At 42.4% G+C, this 16,248-nt stretch overlaps 1 long non-coding RNA gene across 1 annotated transcript in view; it reads right to left on the bottom strand.

Moving 5' to 3' along the window:
* Positions 1–2,684: 2,684 nt before the first annotated feature.
* Positions 2,685–16,248, bottom strand: part of LOC308627850 — a 62,917-nt gene continuing 49,353 nt past the window's right edge. Inside the window, exon 3 of the long non-coding RNA XR_014017451.1 lies at positions 2,685–2,744. This is a non-coding gene — a long non-coding RNA (uncharacterized lncRNA). The remainder of the gene's footprint in view (positions 2,745–16,248) is intronic.

A 16,248-nucleotide genomic window follows, 5' to 3' on the forward strand; every position in this document is an offset into this window, starting at 1 on the left:
CCAAAAAAAAAAAAAAAAGTTCCTTAATGTTCACATTAGATTCATTTACTTTTTATTTCAAATTTTATTTATTTTAACATCTGCTCTGGTCACAGCAGATATGAGAGAAACCTCTGCAGAGTCGTTTTACTGTCACATTTATTAGATTTTCATATTTTTTTTCATTCTGCTTCTGAAAGGAATTGTTCTTTTAAGACTTTTGTGAAAGAGAAGCCTTCTTATGTGTGGCCAACCTGAATTAAGGAGGAAGACAATTTACTATAGATCTCTTGCAGAAAAGGAGTCATCTTAAAACATGTCAGCACAGATATTTATGCAAATCAATATGCCTTAGTAAAGAACTTTAAGGAGATGTCCACATTTTGAGACAGTGAGGATTTCATTGCTTGAAGCCAGCCAGCCAGCTGTTGACTGGAGTTTGTAGGGTTTTTTTGAGGGAGGGGGGGTACAAATCAGGTGAAGAGCTTACATATTTTTATCTGGTTTTGCAGAGCAAAGTTTATTTCTGTGTGCACTGAAGAAAGAGGAATTTCTACAGACATACTCTCTGTTTTGCCAACCAGCCCCTCCCTTCATTCTGACTACCACTTTTATGCAAAGGATTTGCCATTTCCAACTGCCTGCTTTACATCTCCACCTGGGTATCCTGCAGGCATCCCAACTCAACATGTCCAAGACTGAACTCCTGGTGGCCTTCCTCATGCCTGCTCATCCTGCTGATTCCCCTATTTCTGTTACCAGCATCATTGACTTCCCAGTCAACTCTGCTTGAAACCTCAGAATGACCTTTGATCCTTCCTGGTGTCTCCTCTCACCTGACCAATTGTCAAGTCCCACAGACACTCCTTGCACAATATTTATCCCATACTCCCCTCCCATCCGTTCCCAAAGCTGCCATAATGGCTCAGTTCTTATTTCCACACTTCTTACCTCAACTATCAAGATCTTCCCACCTCCAGTGCTCATCCTATATTTTGCCTTGCCCCAGGCCAATCTTCCTAATGAATAATATGCTTGTTAGGATTAGGTTGGGCTTCCATCCAGCAGGAAAAAAAAAAAAAAAAAGGTGCAATGCCTTCTCCCTTTGAGAACACTTCTTAAAAGTTGCACACACTATTTCCTTTATATTTCATTCACCAGAATTCAGTCACATGACCACACCTAGCTGCAAGAGAAGTTAGGAAAGCTAATCTTAATTTGCACAGGCATAAACCCAGTTAGAAACTGGGGCTTCTGTTACCACAGAAGTAGGAAAGAATGATATTGGAGGACAACTCCTTCAGATCACTTTTTAAATTTTATTTATTTATTTATTTATTTATTTATTTATTTTTGGCTGCGTTGGGTCTTTGTTGATTGGCTCGGGCTCCTCTTTGTTGTGGTGCGCGGGCGTCTCATTGTGGTGACTTCTCTTGTTGTGGAGCACGGGCTGTAGGTGCATGGGCTTCAGTAGTTGTGGCTCAAGGGCTCTAGAGCGCAGGCTCAGTAGTTGTGGCGCACGGGCTTAGCTGCTCTGCGGCGTGTGGGATCTTCCAGGACCAGGGCTCGAACCTGTGTCCCCTGCATTGGCAAGCGGATTCTCAACCACTGTGCCACCAGGGAAGCCCCAGATTACTTCTTGTTCAAAAGTTCTCAGGGTTCCCACTGAACTAAGAATATGCTCTTCAATCTGGCATTCAAGATTTACCATGATCAGCTCACTCTCCAGCCTTGTGCCGTCTATACGTGCAACAAAAATGAGACGGTGCTGCTTCCACATTTTCTGGCCTCTGCATCCAGTTCCAGTTCAGATACCACTTCTCTCCCAAAGCCTTTCTTAAACGCCTCTTTGCTCTAACTCTGCCTGCTGCCCATAGCTTGTTGGGCTGGTCCCACGCACTTCACAGCTGCGTTAATAGTTAACCCTCAACTGGGAGTAGGGAACTCCCTGCACTGTTGGCACTTTCATTGGCTATAAGTATGGTGCTGAGTGGGAGAGCAGTGTTTGGAGGTGCCTTATGCCATGCCAGATGCATCTGTCATTGAATTAGCAAAACCTCTCCTAAAGGAGGAGCTGGTCTCTTGGGACTTCTTTCAGGGACTGGCTGCCCTGTAGCAGTTCCGCCTACATAAGAGGCAAACCAAGAAACAGGTGTCTGCTCCTGGCCTCCCCAACAGCTGGTAAAGAGTTTCATTTTCTGCCTTCTTTTTCTCTCCTTTGTTTTTTTTAATCCCTCTCCTTTTGTTCTTCTATTACCTTTTCTTTGTCTTTTCATAATTTTACATGCCTCCGGCTTGTAGGGATTTAGTATCAATAAATCATATACATTGATAAATAAATAATATTTATATTATTAATAGAAACATTATTTATAACATAATAAATAAAATAAATAATTATTGATTCCTGTATTTAGACACCTTCCCCCATTACACTCACAAGTGTTCTCTCTGGGTTCTAGATGTATAAGTACCAAATTACAGAAATACCTTAAAACTGGGCCAGTCTGACACCACTCACTATCACCACCACCATCATCTGATGCTTGAACCTCTCAATAGGTTGCAGTACTGTTCAGCAAGTATCTCCTTTCTTCTTCCTCTCATTTGGATGGGAGTGTACTTACCCCTTTGACTTTGAGCTTGATCATGTGACCTACCTGGCCAATAATTAAGCAGAGGAGTAAAATGTTTTTGCAGAGTTGCACTTGGACTCCTGAATACCCATCACCCAGCGTGCCCCAGGTAGATGCTCCACCTTCATCCTGGCACCAGAACAAAGACAGAGGAGTGTGTCTCAAACCAGCCCACAGGGGTTTGCCTTGCCCAGCCCCCTCACAGCCAAAAGGAGAGCACCCCAGACAATGCACAGCCCCATGAGTCAGAAAAATAAATACTGTTGTTGAAACCCACCGAGTTTTGGAGTCATGCATTATTGTGGCAATAGCCACGTAATACAAATCATCTCTTCAACATCTATCCCAGTTATCTATTACCATAACAAACCACTCCAAATGTTGTGGCATAAAATAACAACCAGTTTCTTATGATCATGTATATACATACATATATATATATATATATTTTTTTTTTTTTTTTTTTTTTTTTTTTTGCGGTACGCAGGCCTCTCACTGTTGTGGCCTCTCCCATTGCAGAGCACAGGCTCCAGACGCGCAGGCTCAGCGGCCATGGCTCATGGGCCCAGCTGCTCCGTGGCACGTGGGATCTTCCCGGGCCGGGGCATGAACCCGTGTCCCCTGCATTGGCAGGCGGACTCTCAACCACTGTGCCACCAGGGAAGCCCGATCATATATATTTTTTAAATTTATTTATTTATTATTTTTTGGGTGTGTTGGGTCTTCGTTGCTGCGTGCGGGCTTTCTCTAGTTGCGGTGAGCGGGGGCTACTCATCGTTGCAGTGCGCGGGCTTCTCGTTGCAGTGTCTTCTCTTGTTGCGGCGCATGGGCTCTAGGCGCGCGAGCTTCAGTAGTTGTGGCTCGCGGCCTCTAGAGCGCAGGCTCAGTAGTTGGGGCGCATGGGTTTAGTTGCTCTGCAGCATGTGGGATCTTCCTGGACCAGGGCTTGAACCCATGTCCCCTGCATTGGCAGGTGGATTCCTAACCACTGTGCCACGAGGGAAGCCCTACGATCATAATTTTGTAGGCCAGAAATTCAGAGAGAACACAGCAGAGGTCCTCATCTCTGCTGCACGCTGACTGCAGCCCCAGCTGGGGTGGCTTGATGCCTGGAGATGCCTGGGATGGCTCAACTGGGGCCATATATGCCTGTGGCCTCAGCTCTGGCTATTCACTGGGATCCTTGGTTCTTTTACACATTGCATTTACTGAGGCTGGACTGTCCAAAATGACTCTTTCATTCACACTCCTGGCACCTAGGCTAGTGTGGTTAGAACAGTTGGGGCTGGCTGGATATCTCATTCATCGTGAAGAAGGATCAGTTTCCCTCATTAAAGCAATGATATGGATTTTTTACTTACACGGTGATAAGAATGGTGTTTTTCCTACCTTGTCAAAGTGACTGTTTATCACTCCCAATATACTCGTGTATCGATGAATATTATACATGAAACCGAGCAGAACCCTGTGAGGCTCCTGGGCACAAAAGCCTTTCTTTGTCCCCCATTTCTTGTTAACAGGAAATAGGCTTCCTTCAGCCTCCATGACCTTCCCTGTGTTCCAACGGGCAGGTTTAAACAGTTGCTAATTAGGGAAGGGAGGGGATGTGGAGACAAGGGAGGAATAGTCAAGAAACTGAAGAGTAGCCTTGGGGCAGGGTCCTGGTTCCCCCTCAAGGGATACACATAACAATATCTTTGAGCTGCTTTACAGATACTGAAACCTCCACCAGGTGGGAAAAGTTAACAGTATGCTGCCCACAAGCAGGTAGACCCCGGAACGGTTGGAAACAGAAGGTTGATGTTGCTGACTCCCACTTACCTCACCACCAACCAATCAGAAAAATGTCCACGAGGTGATCACGCCCTCCTTGAGCCATTACTATAAAACTCCTCACCACCCCCTCCAGGTCAGGACTGACTCACAGTTTTGAGGGCATTAGCCTGCTGCGGCCCCCTTTGCCTGGCAAAGTACCAAACCTATTCTTTTCTACTTCACCCAAAACTCTGTCTCCAAGATTTAACTCAGTGTCGGGGTAAACAGGCTGGATTCAGCATCATATACACATGCTGGCTTCTTCTGGTAAAGAGATTATCTCTGTTCTAACTTTATATCTGATGACAGTTTCATATTTTCCACATTATTTCACTAGAATTGCTAGTGGCATCAAGCATCTGGCAGGAATTATTTTCTGCCAGTGAATGGGCTGAAAAAGGAAAACTATCCTTCATCACAGGCAAATTTGGATTCTAGAGTGCTTCTTTACCTTTACTAAGAGACACCAGGTATTTTAACTAACGACTATATTAAAAAGGTTAAACTTCAGCTTAACTCTTTCCATGTCAGCAAAACACAGCTTTGCAGAAAATGCAATGTGATTTTCAAAAAAAGAATATTTGCTTTTCACATAGATCAGATTACCTAGCAAACAGAGCAAGCAAGGTGAAAATCCAAAATAATAAACAGGTTCTTTTTCTCCCATGATGGACAACTTAGTTCAAAGTGGCATACTGGAATCAAAGTGTGGGTGACTTTACAATCTGTAATCCTCTGGACTCCCCTCCATATCATCTCTACCCACCAAAAATAAAAAATAAAAAAGAGGCCATAAAGATGTCACCAGAACCGAAAGGTCAGGCACAGACTCAGATAAACAATTTGAGTCAACACTAAAAGGGAATTTGGCCAGAGTGGGAGTAAAAGGCAGGGTGAGGCAGAAATAAGATGCCTGTTTCTATGGTTTTAGAGAAAAGCTAAGGCTCTGTGAAGGACATTTTCTACTGAGACAATTGGTCAAATAGGAGCATTGAAAGAGATGAGTTAAAAGACGGGAAGAAAAGTTATTTTGCTGTCTGTTTTGTGGGCAAGGGTTCTAAGCATAGAGGTTTATTTCAATGACACAACCAGAGGTTTACTGAGTTGCTTATTAAGAGTAAACCACCCTGAAAGGACCTTAGAATGAAATACAAAAAAAAAGGGAGTATGGACTACTTAGGGAGCTGACTAAAATGCATATTCCTGAGCCCAGAGGAGGGCCTAGAAATCTGCATTTCAACAAGCCAATCCTTCCCTCCCACATCCCCCTACCCCCACCCCAGATTATTCAGTTCAAAAGTATTTATAAGGTCATTGAATTAACAGAATTTGGAATTAAAGAGAAGTCCAAGATATAGTCTAGGGCTGGGCCTTCAAAACCTGCCACTCAAGTTCTTCTGAGTATAAGGTTAAGGGGTAAGAAGCAGGTGGGATTAGAGGGGAGGGGCAATGGTTAGGGTACAATTAGAATGAGTTATAGTTCTCCCAGCAATTTCTTACTCCTGGCACAAGAATTCACCGAAATCTGTTTGGGAAAACAGCCATAGACAGGTGAAAAGATAATTAACCTTCCAGGTAGAATTCAGTGATCCCCAAACGTGACTCTCATCAGAGTCATCAGAAAGAGTTTTAGGGCTTCCCCGGTGGCGCAGTGGTTGAGAGTCCACCTGCCGATGCAGGGGACACGGGTTCGTGCCCCGGTCCGGGAAGATCCCACATGCCGCAGAGCAGCTGGGCCCATGAGCCATGGCCGCTGAGCCTGCATGTCCGGAGCCTGTGCTCCGCAACAGGAGAGGCCACAACAGTGAGAGGCCTGCGTACCGCAAAAAAAAAAAAAAAAAAAAAAAAAGAGTTTTTAAAGGAGAGATTCTGGGCTCCAACCCTGGAAATTCTGTTTTTGTAGCTCTAGGGTAAGACCCAGGCATCTATTTTTTATTCTTCCTGTTAGTAGATTAATGAGATATAACAACTAAATGCAGTGGGATCTGGATTAAAAGATAATTTTCAGACAGTTAGGCAAATTTCATGTAAACTGTATGTTAAACTTAACGTTGAGTTTGTCAGGTGTGACAACAGTGTCCTTAGGACTAGGACAATGGCCTCATTCTTGGGAAAGGATAGAGAATTATTTAGGGGTGAAGTGCCATGGTGCCTGCACACCACTCTTGGATGGCTTGGTAGAGGGGAAACGTGTATATAAAGAGAGAATGTATCGATAGTATGGGAGGCAAGAGGTTAATAGCTGGTAAAACTAGGTGAGGAGCGTATGGATGCTCACTGTTTTGTTCCTGAAACTTTTCTGTAGGCTCCAATTTTTTTCAAATTTACGAAACGTTAATTTTTTTTTTTTTTGCAAGAGAGAATAAACAACGGAAAGGAAAGCCTCCATCCTTCACTTTGTTGCACAACAGATTGAGCAACCTTAGCAGGAAGGCATGGGTTACAGGGGCTTGGAGCAGAGAGGTCACTGTGGGCTAGCACTGTGGTTCTCCACTCATTCTCTGCTGCCACATACATAACAAATGATCCTTATACGCAATGCCCACAGCCACAGGTGCACCTCGGCTTAGATGTAGTTCCTGGCTACCAACCTGTAACACAACAGATTTTCCTACTTAAGAAAGAATGCAAGTAAGTGATATTATCCTAGGGATAATTTTGAATTACTCAAATTTATTTTAAAAATAATGTCTGAACTTCTCTACTTTTGTGTGGAAGGTGTTTGAAAATTCAATAAATCGCTCTGAAGTACAAATAAAATGTAGGTTATTTGCTATCTATAACTGATCTAATCTTTGTCCTGGGCAGTCACAGCATTGGGTCATTGCAGGGAGGAGAAAATGGCTTTAACTTGACAATGAATGTAATGGAAATCTTATCCAGTTTAAATAGCCTTGTGTGGATAACTCAGAGTCTTTTGGTAAATACTCAGAAATTTCAGGCTTCCTTTCTACCAGTAAGTGACTCTACAATGATGTGATTATTTTAATAGGGGTTATAATTTTTTAAAAAAACTGAAGAGTGGTACTTCATTAATAAGAAAAATGGGGCTTCCCTGGTGGCGCAGTGGTTGAGAATCTGCCTGCCAACGCAGGGGACACGGTTTCGAGCCCTGGTCTGGGAAGATCCCACATGCCGCGGAGCAACTAGGCCCATGAGCCACAACTACTGAGCCTGCGCATCTGGAGCCTGTGCTCCGCAACAAGAGAGGCCGCGACAGTGAAAACGCCCGTGCACCGTGATGAAGAGTGGCCCCCGCTTGCCACAACTAGAGAAAGCCCTCGCACAGAAACAAAGACCCAACACAGCAAAAGTAAATAAATAAATATTTTAAAAAATGAGAAAAATGCATGGACAGTGTGGTAGATTACAAAAATAGTCCCATTCTTCACCTCTCCTTGTATCCTGACCCTTTGTCATGTTACTTCTCAGGGTCATACAACTCTATCTGGGCTCAACTATATGATTTTCTTTAACCAATGGGTATAGCTGACCCTAGGCAAGCACAAATTTGAAATAGGTTTATACATTGGGCTTTTCTCTTGTGCCTGCGCCCTTGCCATCAGAACACACCTGGGCTAGCCTGCTGGCGGATGAGAGATGTGTGGAGTCCAGCTGAGTCCCCAGTCATCACAGGGGAGGTTATCCTAGATCAACTACCAGCCCCTCAACCCCGGATATGGAGCAAGCCCAGCCAAGATCAGCAGAGCTGTCTCGTCAGCAGCCCCCAACCCTGCCCCCAGAAACACAAACAATACACTCCTACTGTTGTGTGCCATGGGGGTTTTGTGGTTCTGTGTTACTATGTTACTCCAAGTCCTCTAAGAAGCATATGCCAAGCTAGGAGAAAATGTACAAGGATTTTATTGTGGAGACACTTCTGAGAGAAAAGAGGGAAGGAAGGTTGGGTGGAAACACCCTAGCCTGTCGTGCAGCCAAGAAAGGTCAGCAAGGCTACCAGGGAACCTCAAGGCAAAGTCAGCTGTCAGAGGAGTCTCAAGCCTTCCAGGAACACGTTGGCCTTAGTATCCCACTGTGCCCAGCCATTGGCTGGAGAAACCTGTGGGACGCATGGTCTTGGCATAAACTTGGCAGTGGATTTCAGAGCACACTAATTGGCCAAATAGCCCAATAAGTCTGCAAGGTTTTTTTCCTCATGCTTGTCACGGTTACACAGCTTTATTGGTTAAGACTTTAATAGAGACACAGAGACTCTAGTTACTTATAGAGCAGCAGTTTTTTTTTTAACATCTTTACTGGAGTATAATTGCTTTACAATGGTGTGTTAGTTTCTGCTGTATAACAAAGTGAATCAGCTATACGTATACACATATCCCCATATCCTCTCCCTCTTGCGTCTCCCTCCCACCCTCCCTATCCCACCCCTCTAGGTGATCACAAAGCACGGAACTGATCTCCCTGTGCTATGTGGCTGCTTCCCACTAGGTATTTTACATTTGGTAGTGTATATATGTCCATGCCACTCTCTCACTTTGTCCCAGCTCACCCTTCCCCCTCCCCGTGTCCTCAAGTCCATTCTCTATGTCTGTGTCTTTATTCCTGTCCTGCCCCTCGGTTCTTCAGAACATTTTTTTTTTTTAAGATTCCATATATATGTGTCAGCATACGGTATTTGTTTTACTCTTTCTGACTTCACTGTGTATGACAGTCTCTAGGTCCATCCACCTCACTAAAAATAACTCAGTTTCGTTCCTTTTTATGGCTGAGTAATATTCCATTGTATACGTGTGCCACATCTTCTTTATCCATTCATCTGTCAATGGACACCTAAGTTAGAGCAGCAGTTCTTAATGTGTGTGGTGCTGCCTCCTAGAGGACATTTAGGAAATGTCTAGGGGCATTCCTTGACTGTCCTCTTGACTGAGCCGGTACTACTGGCATTTAGTGGCATGGGCTAAAGATGCTAGATGTCTTGCAAATCACTGGACCATCCTGCATGACAAATCATCCCGTGTGTTCTTCACTGATTTCAATGCCCTATATGGGGAATAATCTGTTTAAAATGATCTGAGCCGGGGCTTCCCTGGTGGCGCAGTGGTTGAGAATCCGCCTGCCAATGCAGGGGACACAGGTTCGAGCCCTGGTCCGGGAAGATCCCACGTGCCACGGAGCAACTGGGCCCGTGCGCCACAACTGCTGAGCCTGCGCTCGAGAGCCCACGAGCCACAACTGCTGGGGCCCGCGCGCCTGGAGCCCGTACTCTGCAACGGGAGAGGCCACCGCAGTGAGAAGCCCGCGCGCTGCAACGAAGAGAAGCCCCCGCTCGCTGCAACTAGAGAAAGCCCATGTGCAGCAACAAAGACCCAACGCGGCCAAAAATAAATAAAATAAATTAACCCCCCCAAAAAAAATGAATAAAAGGAAAAATATTTTTTAAAAAAACGATCTAAGCCAAGAACCTAATTCTGTTTTACACAGAAACATAAAGTATTCTTTGTCCAACATAAATATGCACTGCCTTTCTAAGATTACAATTGCCATGACATTGAAAAAAGTTGCTTTGTTTCAAACTTTACTGTGTTGGTTACCCATATTACGAAATCATGCCACCAAGCAATGCTACTTGTGGTATTCAAATCTCCAATGCCATGCTCCTGAGACATTGAATGTTCGTGGCTGTGTCCACCGCAAGCAGCGTGCAAACATACGACTATTTTGTTATGTGCTCTGTGTGATTGTTCTCTGGTATTTACTCACAATGAAATAGATACTTTATTATATTGATTTTCCTGAAATTATACGGTAGACAGGCTATATTACTTATGAACGTCATTTTAGAATGAGAGAAAGTGCTAGGTCTGACATGTTAAGAGCCACTCCTATAGAATGAGGGTCTATAAAAAGATTACAAAAGAGGAGGGAAACGTACACCCATGTTCATAGCAGCATTACTCACTATAGCCAAAAAGGAGGAAGCGACCAATGTCCATTAACAAATGAATGGATAAACAAAATGGTGTGGGTGTGTATACATACATATATATAACAGAATATTAAAAAGCCTTAAAAAGGAAGGAAATCCTGACCTGTGCTACGACACGGATGAACGCTGAAGACATTATGCTAAGTGAAATAAGCCAGTCACAAAAGGACAAATATTGTATGAGGCACCTAGAGTAGGCAAATTTGGAGAGACAGATGGTAGAAGGGTGGTTGCCAGGGGCTGGGAGGAGGGGGGATTGTGAATTATTGTTTAGAGAGTACAGAGTTTCAGTTTTGTTTTGTTTGTTTGTTTGTTTGTTTTTTGCGGTACGCGGGCCTCTCTGTTGTGGCCTCTCCCATTGCGGAGCACAGGCTCCGGACGCGCAGGCTCAGCAGCCATGGCTCACGGGCCGAGCCGCTCGGCGGCATGTGGGATCTTCCCAGACCGGGGCACGAACCCGTGTCCCCTGCATCGGCACGCAGACTCTCAACCACTGCGCCACCAGGGAAGCCCCAGAGTTTCAGTTTTGCAAGATGAAAAGAGTTCTGGAGATTGGTTGCACAACAGTGCGAATATATCTAACATTATTGAAGTGTACACTTAAAAATGGTTAAGATGGTAAATTTTATTTTATTTATTTATTTTTAAAATTAATTAATTAATTTTATTTATTTATTTTGGCTGTGCCGGGTCTTAGTTGCGGCATGTGGGCTCTTAGTTGCGTCATGCGTGCGGGATCTAGTTCTCCCACCAGGGTTAGAACCTGGGGCCCCTGCATTGGGAGCACGGAGTCTTACCCACTGGACCACCAGGGAAGTCCCAAGATGGTAAATTTTATATTATGTACATTTTATCACAATAAAAGAGAGAGAGAGAGAGAGAGAGAGAGAGAGAGAGAGAGAGGAAGGGAATGTAATTCTAGCCTAGGTCAGACTGAGTAAAATATAAATGGATACTAGTAAGTAATAGTGTCCATTAATGTTATATTGATATTTAAGTACATAGGTTTATATGACAGTGTGTACGTATATATTTGATATATTAAAATTGATAAGAAATGATATGAAATTTGGAGAAACTAGTAACTCAGGAAATATTTTATACCAAAACAAGACTATTTTTTTAGAAAAGAGGACTTAAAGAAGTTGGAGTTTACACAGATATAGAAAACAAACTTATGGTTACCAAAGGGGAAAGGGGTGAGTGGGAGGGATAAATTAGGAGCTTGGGATTAACAGATACACATTACTATATATAAAATAGATAATAGCACAAGGAACTATATTCAATATCTTATAATAAAGCATAATGTAAAAGAATATGAAAACGAGTATATCTGAATCACTTTGCTATACGCCAGAAACTAACACAACATTGTAAATCAACTATAATTCAATTTAAAAAAAAAGAAGTTGGAGTTTAATTGGAAGGTCCGTGTGACCTCATGACCTTTGTGCTGGTTATCCACTATTGTGCCCCAGTCCAGGCCACCATCCTCTCTGTGATGTTCAGGCTAAGCCACACTTCCCAGTTTCCCTGGCCAACCAGCTTCCTGTGGTTCTGGTGGGGACAGGGAGGGTGGAAGAAAGGAAAAGAACACACAACACCAAACACCAAAACAACCCCAAAACAGCGCCAAAACAACGCCACAACTAGAGAAGAGAAAACCCGCACGCCACAACTAGAGAGAAGGCCGTGCACTGCAATGAAAAGCCTGCGTGCCGCAACAAATAATCCCACATGCCGCAACGAAGATCCTGCGTGCTGCAACAAAAGACCCAATGCAGCCAAATAAATAAATAAATATTAAAAAAAAGAAAAGAAAAGACTGTTAAGGATGCGCTAGAATAGAAGAGGCGAGACCTGTTGGGAGGCTGGTGTAATTATCCAAGTTGAGAGGTGATGGTGACTTAGGTCAGGGTGGTGGCACAGGAGGTGAAGAGAAATGGTTCAGTTCTGAATATACTTTGAAGGTAGGGCCGAAGGTGTTTGCTAATGAATTGGACATAGGATGTGAGAGAAAGAGAAGAGACAAGGATAGCTCTGAGGTTTCTGGCCTAAGCAACTAGAAGGACGGAACTGACCTCCCACTGAGGTGGGGAACGCTGAGTGCAGCACGGTTTTTAGGGGGGAAGTTAAGACATTCAGTTGTGGGCTTATTAGGCTTGAAATATCTGTCTCGACATCCCAGTGGAGCTGTTGAGTCAGTATCTGGAATCTGTGTCTGGCATTCAGGAGAGAGGTGTGGGCTGATAAATATTAGGATGGGCAAGGCTAGGCTGCAGTAACAAAACTCCAAAATCTCACTGGATCAACTCAACAAAAGTTGATGTCTTATGTGTAGGGCTCTGCCCCATGTCATTTTCACTCTGAAAGTCAGACTGACAGAGGGTCTACTTCCTCTTGCTGTGGCAAGAGGAAGAAAAGAGCTGCAGAGTCATACCAGCAATGAAATGCTTCTGCCTTGAAGTGGCCCATAACTCCACTCACATTTCCTTGGCCAAGGCAAGTCCCATGGCCACAGTTAACCTCAAGGTGAGGGTAAGGAAGTACAATTCTCCTGTGTTTCTAGAAAGAGAAGAACCAGAAATAATGGGTGAGCAACATTAATGCCTACCAGAGCTGGAGAAGTACAATAGGGAGTCATCAGCATGTAGATGGCAGTCAAAGCCACAGGACTGGATGAGATGACAAGTAAGTGAATGCAGAGAGAGAAAATGAGAAGTCCCAGCGCTGAGCCCTGGGGACTTCCAACATCCAGAGTCCATGACCTCAGTTGCTATAACACGCCTAAGATAGCAATTGTTTTCCCCTTCATTATGTGAGTAATCTGTAACTCCAGGGTGAAGTAATGAATCAACAGCATTGATACTTTAGTGTCCAATTGTGCTTAAGTATAGTAGCAAGTTTTAAAAATTTTGTGCTGCTTGTTCTTTATGATGCTCTAAGTGATTAAGTTAATCTGATTTATTTATTAAATTTGTAAATCTATTTTGATTTATAAGAGTAATTTGAGTCATTATGAAGATTTTACTTTTTAAATTTATAAGTCTGCCGTTTGATGTTTGAAGTTGTTGAGAGAATCAGATATGTCATATTGGTGACTGTGGTTTGAAATCTGTAAGTGAATTTAATTAGTCAAGTTTGTAAATGTTTAGGGAGAAAGTAATGTCAAATGTATAAGCTTACTGAGATTAAATCAAACAGAAAGAGAAAGTAAGTGTTCCTGGGCATATCCAGAGAAAACTCTTAAGTTGAAAAGATACATGCACCCCAATATTCATAGCAGCACTATTTACAATAGCCAAAACATGGAAGCAACCTAAATGTCCATCATCAGATGAATGGATAAAGAAGATGTGGGGTATATATATGTGATGATTAGCCATAAAAAAAGGATGAAATAATGCCATATTCGACAACATAGGTGGACCTAGAGATTATCATATTAAGTGAAGTATTAATGAGTCAGGGAAAGGCAAATAGCACATGATATCACTTATATATGGAATCTAAAATATGATACAAATGAATTTATTTACAAAACAGAAGCAGACTCACAGACAGAAAGCCAATTTACGGTTACCAAAGGGGAAAGGAGGAGAGGGATAAATTAGGAGTTTGGGATTAGCAGATACAAAGTACTATGTATAAAATAGATAAATAACAAAGATTGTATAGCACAGGGAACTATATTCAATATCTTGTAATAAACTATAATGGAAAAGAATATATATATATATACATGTGTATGTATATACACATACATATATATAACTGAATCACTTTGCTGTACACTAATGCAACACTGTAAATAACAAAAAATTTTAAAGAGAGTATTTTTATTTCAACACAAAAATTGCTAGATTTGTAAATAAATAAAATCTGTATGTTGAGCTTAGAGGCTTTAGGAAAAATACAGGCTCACAGGTTTATAAGCTAATACAATATTAATGAAAACATGAGTAACAGCTGGTGTTCTTTTCCACACACAATAATACTCTGGGGATGCTGAAAACCTAATCAACCCTCCTCCTCCTTCTAGCCTTCCTCATGATGGCATTGAGGGGCTCCTAGGTGACTGAGAGCGCCCAAAGGGCCCCTGCTTCTCCGTCTCTGGGGGTTGTCTCAAGGCTAATGTCCAGCCCATCCCAGCCCCTCCAACTGACAGTGTTCTGTCTGGCCTGTCCTCCATCATGATGGGTGTATGTATTTTCTGATGGGCTGGCACTGAACTAATTTTCAACATTCTGAATATTGTTAGTTATTTGGGATCATGGTCATGTTCCATGCCATTTCCTTTGGTCCCCAAATCATCACATGCTGAAATTCTGTATCCTGATTTGAGGTCTCCTCTAGATAGCCAACTCTCCTAGTACTACAGAGTTGGCTCATGGGCATGTGGGAACTTCTGGATCCCCTGCACTTCTGGGGATAAGTGAACCAACAGTGAGATCCTTTTGGCCAGGACCCTGTTTTATTCATCTTCCTACTCTTGGCACTTTGCAAGTTGCTGGGAGCATTGTAGACACTACTGTATAGTATAGGGGCTTGCTGAGCAGGGTAGCAGTAGGGTGGGTGGTTAGTTGAACAGTGTAGCAGTGGTGTAGCTGTTTTTGAACAGTATAGTAATATCGTGTAGTGATTTGTTCAACCGTGTAGCAGTATGGAGTGAGAAGTCAGGCTGTATTTATAACCTTCCTGGTCACTTATTAGCTGTGTGATCTTGGGCAAGTTACTTAACCTTTCTGTGTCTCATTTTATCCTCTAGAAAATAGGGCCAACAAACTCATCAGGTTGCTGAGAATTAATTGAGGTATGTACATAAAATAATTAGCACAATTCCTGATGCATTGTAAAATGCTTAATAAACATTAACTAAAATAATAGTTATATAACATACTTTTATTATGATTTTGTGTGATCTAGTTCAGTTACTTGAACTAGTTAATGTGTCAGAATAAAGAGGGGGAAGACAAACAATGCTCCAAATCCTAACTGTACCAATGAAAAACAATTTGATGATACTAGATCTCGAAAACCCTAAAGACTCCACACAAAAACTACTAGAACTGATAAAGGTATTCAGCAAGGTAGCAGGATACAAGATTAACATACAGAAATCGGTTGCATTTCTTTACACTAACAGTGGAATATCAGAAAGGGAATGTAAACAAACAATCCCTTTTAAAATAAAAAGTTAGAATAAACCTCACCAAGGAGGTGAAAGAATTATATCCTGAGAACTACAAAACATTAATAAAGGAAATTGAAGAAATGGAAAGATATCCCATGCTCTTGGATTGGAAGAATTAATATTGTTAAAATGGCCATGCTACCCAAAGCAAAAGACAGATTTATGGTGATCCCTATCAAATTACCCATGACATTTTTCACAGAACTAGTACAAATAATCCTAAAATATATATGGAACTGTAAAAGACCCAGAATTGCCAAAGCAATCCTGAGGAAAAAGAACAAAGCAAGAGGCATAACCATCCCAGACTTCAGAAAATACTACAAAGCTACAGTATTCAAAACAGCATGGTATTGGCACAAACACAGACATATGGATCAATGGAACAGAATAGAGAGCCCAGAAGTAAACCCACACAATTATGGTCAATTAATCTTCAACAAAGGAGGCAAGAATATATGACGGGGAAAAGACAGTCTCTTCAGCAAGTAGTGTTTGGAAAGTTGGACAGCCATATGCAAATCAATGAAGTTAGAACACACCCTCTCACCACACACAAAAGTAAACTCAAAATGGCTTAAAGACTTAAATATGAGACATGACACCATAAAACTCCCAGAAGAGAACATAGGCAAAACATTCTCTGACATAAATTGTACCAATGTTTTCTTATGTCA

Source organism: Mesoplodon bidens (genome assembly GCF_964165515.1).
Source record: "Mesoplodon bidens genome assembly, chromosome: 14".
NCBI classification, from domain to species: domain Eukaryota; kingdom Metazoa; phylum Chordata; class Mammalia; order Artiodactyla; family Ziphiidae; genus Mesoplodon; species Mesoplodon bidens.